The sequence below is a fragment of the Alosa alosa genome, chromosome 22 (assembly GCF_017589495.1).
Source record: "Alosa alosa isolate M-15738 ecotype Scorff River chromosome 22, AALO_Geno_1.1, whole genome shotgun sequence".
Lineage (NCBI taxonomy): Eukaryota > Metazoa > Chordata > Actinopteri > Clupeiformes > Clupeidae > Alosa > Alosa alosa.
Window position 1 is genome coordinate 231,548 of NC_063210.1, and position 15,076 is coordinate 246,623.

General features: G+C 39.8%; 1 protein-coding gene across 1 annotated transcript in view; it reads right to left on the bottom strand.

Annotated features, from left to right (window-relative positions):
• The window catches only part of oat (ornithine aminotransferase), a 103,194-nt gene extending 96,101 nt beyond the window's left edge, over positions 1-7,093 (bottom strand). Inside the window, exon 1 of the mRNA XM_048232802.1 lies at positions 6,974-7,093. The gene's annotated coding sequence lies outside the window, so the exon portion shown is untranslated. The remainder of the gene's footprint in view (positions 1-6,973) is intronic.
• Positions 7,094-15,076: the final 7,983 nt, after the last annotated feature.

The following is a 15,076-nucleotide window of genomic DNA, read 5'->3' on the forward strand; positions in this document are numbered from 1 at the left end:
ACCCTTAGGGCTGCAGCTATCGATTCTTTTTGTAATCGATTAATCTAGCACTTTATCGATCGATTAATCGGAAAATTTTTTTTTGCATTTTTAAACAACCAAAACACATAATGCATAACGAAAATGACATGGCTGTAAAATGATCAAGCAATTGGCACAGAGGTATTTATTCTAACTCCAACATTATTAAGCCCATTTATTGCAATTTACCCATTTAGTGTTTTTTAAGTGCCAGTGCCATCAATTAAATAATGTTCAAAATGCTCTCTGTAAAATTGCAGCCTCTTGTGCATGACTTAGCTGGGTGAACAAGCTGTCCATACTATGTTGTGAAGTGCTGGGAGGGAGAAGAGGGAAAGCAATTTAAATGTATTAATATGTAGCCTACAAGTTTCATGCTGTAATCTAGACCTGATATCAACATAAATATCTGTTTTATGTAGATTTCTACACCTGCAGCATTTACCATTAGGCTACTAACAAATAATTTTACCATTAGGCTACTAACAAATAATTTTACAATTAGGCTACTAAAAAATAATTTCTGGGGTGAGCCTATTTGCTATGGTAACCTAGCAACCTGTGTGTGTGTGTGTGCACGCGTGCGGTGCGTGAGGAAGGATGAGGGTGCATGCATGTGTGTTAGGGCTTTGACTCTGAACTTCGTTATTCGAATATAATTCGATAGTTTTAAAAATTAAAGATATTCGAACGAATTTTAGGGATCTCTTAATATTCGAACCTGTAGCCTATGGAAATAATTTTTTGTAAATGTATTTGGTTGTAAACGTTGTTTTCAATTCAGATTCCAAGGTTTTTTTCACGCCTGGTGAAGTAAAATCCCGAGCTCATTAGCAAGGCTATTATTGGTCATCTGGGCTCCTGTAGGTGACGTTAGCATCCTTGCTGGTTCACGCTTAGTGAGCTCCCACAGACATAATAGACACTTTATTACTTTATTTTAAACTTAACCTTCCTCTGATTTTAATCACCTCAGTTATCAATCAAAGCAAACAGGGAAAAGAAATGTCAACACAATCATGAAAAACACTCAAATAAATAAATGTGCAGATAAGTCTGAATGAAAAGCAGCACTGGTTGAAGCCTGGACATATTGTAAACAAAGTAGCCTAACGTTAGCTTAATTTTCTATTTTATCATAGTCTACTGGTTAGACTGTTCAGTTTCCCCACGTGTGTTTAAGTTTCAAATGAATACTTTTTCTCCTTGGGACAGGCCCGTTTGAGTCTTGGAAAATACTTTCCATTTGCATCGGGATTGAGATGATTAGAACTTAGCAGTCAATTTGAATGCAACAGTTTTGAACAAATTCGTGCAGCGTGCTAATGATGCTAACCGGATTTAATAGCAATTTAGCCAGTCATCTTGCACGATTAATGTTTGGATCACATGTGCATGCTGAGGAGGGATGCACCTGTTGAGAGGGAGAGAGAGAGAGAGAGAGTGCACGGGGCAAGGAGAGTCTGTGTTGAGGTAGGCCTACTTCTATCGCCTACTCTGGTAGAGTTTGACATACTACAATGCAATATATATAGTCTATTTATTTATGGACAAAGTAAGGCAGGAGGTGTGTGTTGCTTTTAATTATGAATGTTCTAGCGAACATATTTTTTATTGATATCGATTACATGTCTATTGCGATACATTTCGCTATCGTTTTATCGCCCAGCCCTGTGCTCAATAATAACAATTTTAACACACGCATAAATACTCAGCCTTTAGTGCACATAGTCTATTGACATTGACTGATACACTGCCGTCTGGTGGACAGAACATATAGAACTTAAGTTTGATACCATATCGGTCTTACTGAAGACATTTAATTAAAATATTATTAACACATATTCAAATATATTCGAATTTTAATATTAATAAACAAACGAACTTCGAATATGATTTTTGGGCAAAAGTCAAAGCCCTAATGTGTGTGAGGGGTTCTTTTTTAGGCATACTGTCTTGCAATTGAACGTGAATAAGTTTACAAACATCAAAGCTAAACAAGCCATCACGACATCGCTACAAATACAGTATGTGATTAAAATCAGCCAACATCAATGTAGGCTATAGGCTACGTAGATAGATGATAGATAGGCTAGAATAGATAAGATTGATAAATAGCCTAGCCTACTTTATTGACGCTTGGTGAAACAGCATGGAGTGGATACTTAGGTTCAGATGCTTGTTCTTTTCCTTTTTGAGTATGTAATGATCCCAAAACTTTACTTGAAAACTTTAGACATTCTCTGCCATTTATGGATATCTTGACTCTGCCATCGCGCCAGCTAAATTCAGAATGTTTCACGATTCACGCACTAGTGGTGTGCTTCCTGAACAACGGTCCGTGTGGAACAATCAGATCCCTGCGCGTATAGTGCGCGTCATAGGAATTTAACGAGGCTTCAAGGCAGGGTTTTTGCCTCAAGTAATTTTTGTAATCGAGTTATTCGAGTAACTCGATGATTAGTTTCAGCCCTAATTACCCTAGCAACTACTTTTTATAACATAGTAACCACTATAATTACCCTAGCAACCCCTTAGCAACCACCTCAAGTACCCTAGCAACAACTTAGCAACCACTTCCAAAATGTCAACCTATCAAACAACTTAACTCATTGAGTGCCAAAAACGTAATATTACATTTTTAGCTTTTTTTAAAATTACGAAACTAGACACTCCAACACACCTTATGTGATTTTGGGAACACTGTGATGAATGGAAATGAAATATATGACGATCGTGAAACCCATGAAAACGCACAATCTGGACATTTTATCATAACTCGGTTGCCGCTTTGGGTCGAATCAGTGATGCATGCACGTCAGGTCAAAACCAGGCCATTTTTGTGGGTCTAACACTAGGTGGCAGTCTCGCCAAGTCTCGCTGATCACTTCCCGGAAAGTTTACACAAGTAAGTAACAGGCAACACTTCATATTTCATGAAAGACGTTATTTCTCCATTTCTAGAAAAAAACAGCGATTTTGATGAAAATTAGCCACTGTTTAGCTTGGGATTTCTCAGGAACAGAGGCGTGTAGAAATACACGGTTTGCACCCACCGAGAGCTTAAAGTCTCACCTTTTAATCGAGCTATTGTATGTGCTCATAGCTATAACACAGAATATGCTGTGGCTGTACAAAAATCATCAACAATGGTCTAGATTGCTGGCACTCTAGGACAAAGCTCCCAAAAACAGATTGGCATTCAATGAGTTAACAACCAACATGATTACTCTAACAACCAACCTAGCAACCACTTTTTATAGCATAGTAACTACTATGTTTACCCTACCAACACCTTAGCAATCATTTTAAATACCCTAGCAACAGCTTCCAAATTTCAATGATTACCCCATCAACCAACCTAGCAAACACTTATTATAGCATAGTAACCACTATAATTACCCTAGCAACCATCTCAAGTACCCTAGTAACAACCTAGCAACAACTTCTAAAATGTCAACCTAGCAACCACCTTAGCAACCAACATCCTTACCCTTGCAACCAGCCTAGCAACCACTTTTGATAGCATAGTAACCACTATAATTACCCTAGCAACCACCTAGCAACCAATATGATTATAGTGTAGTTACCACTATAATAACCCTAGCAACACCTCAGCAACTACCTCAAGCACCCTAGCAAAAACCTTGCAACCGCTTCCAAAATGTCAACTTAGCAACCAGCATGTTTCAAACACACACGACAAAATAATTAAATGAACTACAAGGCTTATCAGGACTCAGGGCCGTAGCAAGCGTGGGGGATGTGGGTGTTATAACGTACACTTTTGCTGAAACACGATTCTATCCCCCACACTTTTTGTCAGATTAAAACGAAAGTAAAATATATGGAAATATACGCTCACGTAAAGAGTTGGAACCTGATGTCTAAAAAGGGCGGGCTCTGATAACGCGCACACACAGAGAGACACAAATAGGTCCGTTGATTTGATTGAGCGGTCATCCAGCCAATCGCGCCAGTGAAGAACCAGAGCCGCCTTGATCAAATTCTAAGTGCGTCTTTCAAGGCTATGCTGCTGCTTGGGTCTGCATTATAACGTCTGCAGTGATCAGATTTGAGGTAGAACTGAAATAATAATTGTTACCACATTATGCTAAACGAAAATTCACTGTCTGACTTACAGTTTTTGTCACAATGTAGAAATGCAGGGAGTCAAAGTGAAAGCGGGGGTGCGCCCACTAAGGCACTTCTTGTTTCTCCAGAAAGGCCCTTGGCTACTGTTCATAGAGCATTATGCTTTCTCTGCCTATGATCTGCAGCTTTTCTCAAACTATGGGCCTCCTCAACAATTAGCCTAGGCCTACTGCACGTAGCCGCGAAATTAAGTTATGCCCGGTGCTTCACACGTCATTTGCAGCAAGTTTGAATGATATGGAACCGCGGACTGAAAGAAAAATAAACTACAGGCTAAAAGTTTCCCCATTCAGAAATAGCCTACCTATTAATTTGGTGTCATCAACTATATAGACATAGCCCAGTCAGCACACATACGTCTCAAAGACGCTTGGAAAAAAACAGCTTCATTACATCGCGATTCATTTAGAACTTCTTATTTGATCTTACAAACGGCGGCACATTTGAGTTCTACATCTGAGAACTAAGATTTCCACCATGTAGAACTCAAATAGAACGCTTATGAGCGCTCATGCAATGTGTGCATCCCTGCAGCAAGTGAAAGGTAACGTGGGATAGAAGCAACAATAGTTTAAACAATAATGTGGCTTCCTGTAACTAGCATTGGAAACAGCATAGAAACTGCTAATCATAATCTTTAAATGGACATTAATTAAGCTGGCTATATGCAACACAATTTATTTATATTACCTTATGTTTGGGTAGACTTCAAACGTTTTTGAATTTGAGCTTACAGTTCTTTCATTATTCTGTGTCCTTTACATTTATTTAATAGGTATTATAGTTAGGCATATTAATAGTTGATACCTCGAAATTAGGCTGTTGTCTGTTAGGCAATTTTATTGTAGCCTGCTAACCCATATGCACAAAACATAATTTCTGAAATGATTTCTTCATTTATAACATGAAATGTGTCTCCATGTAGGGTAGTGTCAAATAGTGAAGAGATAGCAGGTAGATAATGTAGGCCTACGTGTCACATGAGCCACACAGATGAGAAGCGCTGCTTGTTCCGTCCCTCCCAAACTGCATTAAAATGGTGTATTTAGCAATCAGAATTTCGAAAAAGATTTGGGGGAAAACTCTCGGACTCCTGGCAATATAGTCTCAGAAAATACTTGCAACGTCTCTGTAGGGAGTTATTTATAATTTGGCCGGATTGTTTCACTTCCCTATCCCACAACCCCCACACTTTTAAAAAGCTTGATACGCCTCTGTCAGGACTGCAATTTCACACCAAGCAATTTCTACCCATTTCTACATATTAATGAAAATTCTGACAACATAGGCAAACATTAACATGGCACATAACGCGTTCTCTCAGCTGTTCAAACTGACACTGGATTGCAATAGGCCAAACAGAGTCCCACCCTTACACGCCCCCCTTGGGACATCTAAAAGCTATATTAAGACAACTTCACAGTTTAAGACAAGTTCAGAGTGGCTATATACTCTTTCCATCTAGTTGTATAAAGGAATACAGTCAAAGTCAGGCCACTACAGTGGAACACAACAGTGGAAAATAATATGCCTAACTACATTTGATAATCCACATGAGAATCCAGTACAAAGAATGGTATATGAACACCTGCAGTTCTTTTTGGAAGGCTAAGCTTATATTGAATTGAATGTGTGTTTTTATTTACTCAATAAAGATGTCAAATTGAACCAAATAAATCCAATAGTAATGATCAAATATTAATTAAACATGCAAAAAACGAACTAATGTAAAACAATAACAGGTGTGTATGATGAGTTGTCTGTGTTCCAATCACTTGGAATATTTGTGCTTAACTGTATTGTGATGTATGTGGATGTGCTAATCCTGATGGCTTGTGGTTAGAGGTTGTCCCTGGGTTGTGCACATAGGTAGGATTTTTTAAAATGCTACAATCATCACACAGTTAAATGTTTGATAGAAAAAGTCTAGGTGCTACATGACAGCACTACGGAACGCATATTTCAAAACGGTCTTTTTTTGGTGTTCTGACATTAGCGATTTCGATTAACAGACGTTAACTATTAAATATTGTACAACGAGGTAACACAAAATTACAGTAAATGTACTTCTAACAGTGGATTGTGAGTTTTCTTTTTCCATTGAGCTTTCGTGATAGCATAACTCGACAGGTAGCCTAGTTTGACAGAACAGCAGCGTCGAGGCTCTTTTACCGTCTAGAGCTATGGTGTTCCCTATCTGTCTCTACTGGGACTAGCTAGCAGCTAGCTAACTAACGTGACTTGTTGAATGGCTGGTTACATGCATTTACCGTTGCACCGGAGACGGTTGATAAAGCTACGCCTATGAGTCCGGAACTAGTGCCATTTCGTTTCAGTGGTGAATCATTTTATACTTGGTAACTAACGTTACTGTGCGTGTTATCCTAACACAACGTCAGCTCAGAGAGGGTTCAAGCGGAGCTAGTAATCAAGGATCTTTGGTCAGCTAACGTAGGTCCGCATGTCCCTTTTAGCTAACATGCTAACATGAGCGATGTCAAGTTAAAGTAACATTGTGATTAAAGTCACCGCTAGATTTCTGACTAAAGCAACACAAAGCTACACTTGTACCATGCAGCTGTAACGGTAATCATTTTGAAATAAACGCAAACGCTAAAGGCTAACGTTAACGTTAACCATCAAATGACGTTAACTTTAGGCTACTTCATTGACACCAAAACACTATCATGTTAGCATCGCATGGCCAATCTGTTTAAATTCTGCTTATGTTAAAGTTACCTGTTAAACGTGTCAATCATTATAAGTTAATACAAGTTACCATTAACGTTAATGTTACCTTAATAAGTTTTTCGTGCACCCCTGGCCGGCGTGAATCTTCCACTGAGCAGGTCAGGTCGATTGTTGCGCATAGTGCGTTTATCGGGCAGTCCTACTGCGTCATGACGCCCTCCTGAACCTACGGGGGAAATGGTTAAACCTAACCGCTAAAATATCTATACATACACATTTTCTGTACCTTAACCACAATGATTTGCTTACGTTTGTAAAAATAGCCTAATCTCAAGACTTGAGCAACTGTTACCTCTTTGCACTGTGAAGTTATCAAAGTAGATCTGTTTACGTGGACTACCTGTTGCAATAAGCCATTCTCTCTCAGTAGGCCTGGCTATGTTCAACCACACAGTCTTCGATCCATGATATCAGCAGAAGCAAAGGCAAATCACTGCTTGTCAGTATGGCCATGTGTTTTAACAGAACATCTCAAAGTGAAATGTGTCAGTAGCAGACTCTGAAAAGTTGGTTCATGCTTTGCTCTAGTCGATTATTGTAACACACTTTTTGATGGACTGACAAAACAGACACCTAAACAAACTCCAGCTTGTCCAAAATGCGCAGCCAGAGTACCAGAACACAACGATCTCAACACATCACTCCAGTTTTTGAATCACTAAATTGGCTCCCAGTAAAGCAAATAATTAATTTTAAAATACTTCTGACTATTTTCAAATCATTGATGGACATTTCCCTCCTACATTTCTGATATGCTCATTGCATACACCAGTCAGATCCCTAAGATAGCAGCCTATGCCCCCACTCTCTGGAATCCCCTGCCCCCTGAACTAGAATGCTCCTATATTCTTTCAAAATCAGACTAAAAACATATTTACTCTCGCAAGCTTTTAAATAGGCTTTTAAGGCTATTTAAGTAATTGAATTGTTAATTATTTTTAATTATTACTATTATTATTATTTATTATTATTATTATTGATATTTTTTTTATTCTGTTGGCGTGTCTGGATCCAGTTTGTCCTGTCGGGACGTATTTTCCCGATAATAAATGCCGTTCTATATAGAGATGCACCGATAAGTGAACCTGACGTCAGTGAATTGCGAGTGTGTGGCTAGTGTATTCGAATCGTTTTCATTTAGGAGTAAACACTCATAAACTGCTAAGCTGGGAAAAAGCTATAGCGACCAAATCAGAGTTTGTGAGGGAAACCTATGTAAAGCTGCAACTCCTCAGACTGTCTCTTATGTCCGTCTGCTCTGTGGCGCACAACCTGCTGCAGGTGAAATGAAAGGGATTAGTCCCGATGGTTTTAATGACTAGTGCAGTGCCCGTTCAAATATGCTATTCAGGTATGCCTGCTTTAAAAAAATGATGATAGGAAAAATCATCATTCCAGCTAAGCATTCAAAGTGTAAGGATATTTTGAGCCTAGGCAGTGGTTTAAAAATAGTGATTTATTTTGACATGTCTCAGTGCCCGCTGCTGCATATAAGCCATTTTGTTGCTAATGCAGACTACGGTCTAGCTCCAAAGCCCTCTGATCTATCTATCTATCTATCTATCTCTGTGTGTCTGTGTGTCCTAATGTCTGTAGCACGCATACTGTATCTCGCTAACCGTTTGTCGGACTGACCTAAGATTTCGTACGTGCTCGTGCATGGCACAAAGGTATGCAATCTCGATTTTGAAGACTTTTGAATGCATATTTCGAAATATGCTTATTTACGTAGGACGTGTTCCTCAAAAATATATTCGGAAATTCGCAGATGAGGTGAGATTACTCAGCTGCTGAAATCCAAAGCGTGTTTTTCTCGGTGACTGACTATCATCAAAGTGAGACCAAGCCATACAATAGACATGGGGTGGAGCTCCCCTGAAACTGGTCCCCTTGGAAACAGTGCAGTGCAGCGATAAACGTCCTACGTAAATAAGCATATTTTAAAAATATACATTAAAAAATCTTCAAAATTGAGATTGCACACCTTTGTGCCACGAGCCACACACGAAAGCTTAGGTCAGTCTGACAAATGGTCAGCGAGATATGCGTGTCACAGACATTAGGACACACAGACGCTTCTTGCTTTATAGATAGATGACCTGTCTGGAACTGAAGCAGGAATGGCTAGCATATTTTCTTGGTAATATTACAAAACCCAAGCTAACGAAATGCAAATATATTACTAAAATGCAACTTAGAACTAGGCCTACTTATGTACTCGTCTCACCGAAGAGTTTGGTTATTTGTTTCCCCGACTGGCGCGGTAAAGTGCAAACACACCAGCACAAGACGGCTCTAGATAGGGCTGAGCTCCGCTCTGCTAAGGTTAAACTGTGGATCATTCACGAGAGGATTTTGGGATGCACACCCAGGTAAAAAAGTAATATACTTTAGTGTGTTAGAAATATGATTATGAAGTATATGAAGTATAAAACAAGTATGCTTACACTTTTTGTACTTTATGTAAAGTATGTTTAATGTGTACTTTTAGAAAGTATACTTCAAAGTAGATGTTATTAAGTTCAACTTCAGTGTACTAAAATTAAATATACTAATTCTGCAATATTCAAAGTGTTTTTGTAATGTACTTTTAAAAAGTGTACTTTGTTGTTAGTGTATTTTAAATGGTAAAGAACATTATTTTGTTTAACCCTTAGAACCCGATTGACGCAAAGTGCTTTCTTCTCTGTTACATTGCTCCGGAACTGTTCATCTCGGCGAGATGAAACCTTTATTGCATGACAGAGCAGAAGTGGAGCAATCCAAAGAGACTACGCACTCGTCTGTACGATCAAGTATGAAAATTAAAATAAATCATGAAATTAAATCAAATTGCATCATATTTACAGTCTATCTACTTCTCTGCGTTCACCTGCGCACCCATTACTCTTGTTTGAATTACTCGCAAACCTGTGATCGCATAGATTATCAGATGAAAGAGGAGACACAGGGCTATCCATTGGTAGTATGTATATCGATCCTTCTGGCTTATGAAAACAGACGATGTGACTGCAAAATAATAACGTCATGTACACAAACCAACGCTGCACACACATTACTCTCGTCTGAATTACTCGCGGACCCGTGATCAGATAGATATGCCACGCATGTCAGATGAAAGAGGAGACACAGAGCTATCATTTGATACTAAGTACATCCTTCTGGGTTATAAAACAAACGAAGAGACAGCAAAATAATAACTTCATATTAGAGACAGACCGATCGATCGGCCAGCCGATTTAATCGGCCGATTTTTGCTATTTTTTAAATAAATCGGCATCGGCCGATTTTCTTCTTTGGCCGCGCCGATTTTAACCCTCTAGGCGCCACAGTCGACTTTAGTCGACAAGATGCGGTACTGAATAAAACGGCCGATTTAGTCAAATAGGGTGTCATATTTCGTTCGACTTCCACTCCACTAGATGGCAGACATGTCATAACGTCATCCCTGAGTCGAAAAAGTCATGCTTTAAACAAAACTTTCACGCTACAGCTGCAGTGAATCAGTCGTGCAATACCGGAGCTAGTGTGCGGTGAGCTACTTTATCAGGCGATATTGTCAAGCGTCAGCGTAGTATTTGCATTAGATTATCGTTTAATGGCATCAAAAAAGTTTACCTGAAATGAAGTGTTGGGTCTTCTATTCAGCGGACCCTGATTCTGAAGGGAATATCTGCCTTCAGAAAATAACGGTGATTCGTTTAGTGAGGCTTCAGATGCGTCCCTGCCTTGCAATGATGCAGCTGGACAAAGTGAGAGTTTACTCCATAGTTTAGCTTACACCAAGCACAAACGTTGAATCGTTTGCCCAATGTCACTGGTGGGAATAATGTTTCGCGGGTTGAGTGTTCATAGGGAAGTTAGCAGGGTGTTAGTGGTGTGGCTTAACGAGGCTGGAGGTAGCCTAATATCCATAGCGCTAGCTTCTGTCTTCTGAGCGTGTTCCTCTCCACAATCGCGGGGCGACGGTAACGTGGTGGAGCCTTTGTCTAATGCCACTGGGTATGTTAGGACGAGGTCGGCGCTCATAGGACAGTTAGGGGGAACGTTAGTGGCAGTGTGGGGAGTCAGAATGAGAATGACAGTAGGCCTAGTCAGGGCTGGGCGCAAATTCTTCCACTGGCGCTGCTGAGGCAGATCTGGCCATGCTGCTGCTCGCATGGTGGAGTGTGGTCTCTCCCTCTCCCTCTCCCCCACACACACATTAGGTCATGCATAGTCTATCACAAGATGATGGGAATGCCGGGCCCTGTATGGATAGGGATGGGGAGTCATTATCTCTACAGCAAAAGGCCTGCTGCATAAAAAAAAAAAATGTCAGCCATTTATTAGTAATGATTTACACTGTTGATTTGCTATCTATTTCCCTGATCATTTAGGACATACACTATGTGTTCCTTTTGTGTGTTCATGTCCTTGTGATGTGTGTGTCTTTGTCAGCTAAGAGAAAAACAAAAAACATCAACAAAAACAACAAAAAGAAAAAAAAATACTAACATTGTCTCTTGTCTTGTCTCTGTCATCTCACTCCTGATCTGTGCCTTGCCGTGGCAAATGAGCTTTGAACTAAACAGGTCTTGTCTACTTGTGTATGTGTGTCATCTGAATAATATATATGTGCCCCATACATGGAATCAGAGTGCCTACTGTATGTAGTAAATGGAAAATCTCTACAGCAAAAGGCCAGTCTACCGCTACATGCATTTGGTTTGTTTCTGCCATTTATTAGTAATGATTTACACAGTTTGTTCACTACTTACTATTTACCTGAGCATTCAGTATTGTGCAATATAGCATACAGAAGGTGAGGGACATTTTGGGGGGGGAAGAAGTGGTGCATTTTATCATTCAAACATGCGACTTTTCATGAAAATTCTATAATCCAAGATGGCCGCCACCATATGACGTCATAATATGCAAATTAGATATAAACATTTAATCTCTACATAAACTTTGGGTCATCCTTAATATTTCTCTAATTTACAAAAAGTCTCTATCTCTTATCACTTTTAAGATATAGCCTTTTGAAATGAAGATGTCAAAATTGATCGTTTCGGAAAAAAACCTCTGGCGCCTAAAGGGTTAAGTCAGGCACATCTGCGGGCAGCTACTTGGAACACAGCGCAAGGTTTTAAAAGAGGCGGTCTATTTAGAACTAAGAAAATCTTTGGTTTCAAGAAGGAGCAAGACTGTCTACAGGTAAGGCATCAATTTTTACATTCCAGTGTCCCAAAGTCGTATATTTTCTCTTATGATTTCTCTTATGGTTGTAATCTGTGATGTTGCTTCATTTACGAAAAGTCGTTGGGAATGCTACCGCAAGCCCCTCAATGCTGGACCCCGTTTTAGAAAGCATTGTTGCTAACCACTTAGCAACTTAGTAGGTTGCCTATGGGAAATTGCATTGCAACCAAGTAAGTTGCTAACTTAGTTAGCAACGACACTGTCGAGAAACACACCCCTGGTGACCAGCGTGATGTTTCGATCTAAACTATAGTAACGGACAATCTAAGTGAAAATTTAACAAAAAGAGGACGCAAATCTCACATGTGAACGCTTTATAACCCTTTCATCCCAAGTCCGTTCGTTTTCAACTGCATCGGAGTTGAAGAAGAAATGAAAGTTGCTTAGCGTTAGGGCTACGAAAGGCGTTGGGAATCGCGCCGACTATGCAAGCCCGCCCTCAACGCTGGTGACTGCTATGTTACGATCTAAACTTAAGTAACGGACAATCTAAGTGAAATGTTAACAAAAAGAGGACGCACAAATAACAAGTGAACGATTTTAAAACATTGTCATCCCGTGTCAATTTGTTTTCGCGATGTATACATGTTTGATTTGATTGCGAATAGACCTCTCTAGAATAAGACCGCCTCCGTAACTTCCGTATCCATCCAACTTCCGGGCGTCGATTGTCTATGGGAAATAACATGCCGTTTCGAAATATCATAACGGTAAAACATCTGTAGGTAGCTTAAGTAGAAAAAGCTGGTGGGCAGATTATTACACACTTTGCCATTGAGTTTCCACTGGATTTTGATTATCGTGCCTTTTAAGTAGTATACTATAGACTATACTACTTAAACGGCACCGAAAAATCAAAAAATCCAGTGGAAACTAGATGGCAGAAGTGAGTTTTTTTATTTATTTTTATCTGTAGCCTGGGCCCAGGTAGCACCCGCCGTCGCGCTAATGGACGACTGTGTTATTCACAAGGAAGCCGTGTCAAGGCAGCTTAGTTAGTCCCGACCTACATGAGATTTTGAACGTTGTTGTGAGAGTGGTGAATTTCATCAAACTCCGCACTTAAAAGCGCCTATTCTCCGCGACTTTTTAAGAGATGGTAGCTGACCAAAAGGCTGTACTGTTTCACAGCCGAGGCAAGGTGGCTTTCCCGAGGTAAAGTGCTGTCGCGATGTTTGAGCTCGAAGTCAGCCTCTTCTTGGAGGAAGAGCGCATGTTTGAATCTGCAAGCACGCTCACTAATGAACATTTCTTGACTAAGCTGGCCTATCTTAGCGATATATTTGATATATCTTAGCGATACATTTGAGTTAAAGGTCCAGTTACAAGGCAAAGACAAGCACCTACCTCACCTAGCAAATAAGATTACTGCATTCACCAAAAAAACTTGAGTATGGGACAGGTGCCTCGATCGCGACAGTAGCCTATTATGCCTTTGAGATTTCTGAGCGAAATCGCTGAAACGTCTGATTGGGAGGCACTCTTGTGATCCCATGTATTAAACAGTAGGCCTACATCACATCCCTGCAAAGTTTATTTCAAAAATATTTCCCAACCAGCAGTGCTCAGTATGACTGGATTATGGATCCATTTAATGCAGCATGTTGGTATTTCATTGAATATATTGTACAATGCTGTAAAATGGCCTATGCTTCCTAATATGTTGCTGGAAAACAGAAATATGTGTGTTATGTATTCATTTATTATTATATCTGCAGCACCAGCTGATTTTAACTCTGTTGAAGAGGATATATTTAGAACTTGTCATTGTTTCAATAAATTTGACAATTTTAAGCTTGACCTACCACGTTCTTAGAGCGATGAGGGACAGGTGGGGCTCGAGAATGCCCCCTTGATCAAAGTGGGGAATGAAAGAAAAAGTTTGAGAACCACTGGTGTAGGCCAATCTGCCCAGAGTTTGACAGGTACGATCTTTCAAAACGCCATGTTATTTCCCATAGACATTTGACGACCGAAGGTTGGATGGATACGGAAGTTAGGAGGCGGGACTTATTCTGGAGAGGTCTATTTGAGAAGTATCAAACGGATGTTCTCTAGTTCCTATTTCCGGTTTCCTGCACAGCATGCTGGGAGACGGAGTTTTATATTGTTGAAACCTAGGTCTGTGGTAAGGCATGAAAGTTCCACAGTGAAACTGTATAACCTGAGGGGTATTTCACAAAGGCAGAATTAAGACATCCAAGATAAGTGATAAAGCGAGGTTTGACATAGCGTTATCTGGTCATCCTAGCTCAACTCGTTTCACTAATGCCAATCCAGGATGAGTAGGAGCAACTATGTCAAGCCAGGTGTAAGTAATTCAGGATGTGTGCGCGTTCTCGTTTCTGCTCCAAAGTGCCCACGGTTGGAATAAAAAAGACGCGGAAAATAGCGTCATTCACACAAAGTGAACCACCGCTTTTGATATAGACTAACAATGAAGTAAAGTTGTCCTTTTTGGAATGGGGAATCATGGCTACTTCTGTAAAACAGCAAGAGTAGGCGTGGTAGACCGACTGAATGCAAATTTACGTATACACCCACGAGTGCTTCCTTGTCTCGGCACGCAACGTCATTAAGAAAGCGCTTGCCACTGCAAAGATGCACATAGTATGATATAGGCTACCTAATATTATAGTTGAAAATACCTTCGAGAACTTGCCCCTCCACTTCCAAGGCTATTCATCAAACGTCTATCAAAATAAGCAAACAATAAGTACCTAGGCCTATGTTAATAATTATAAGGTTATCACAATTAAAATAATAACTATATGGTAGTAGGCAGACAATCTGTTTTGTTTTGCGAGCAAATACATTTAGCAAATAGTTTATAAATAGAATAAAGCTCCTTAAAAATGAGCACGGAGGTCTGATGTGAATGACAGCTAGCTGAACCAATAAAACA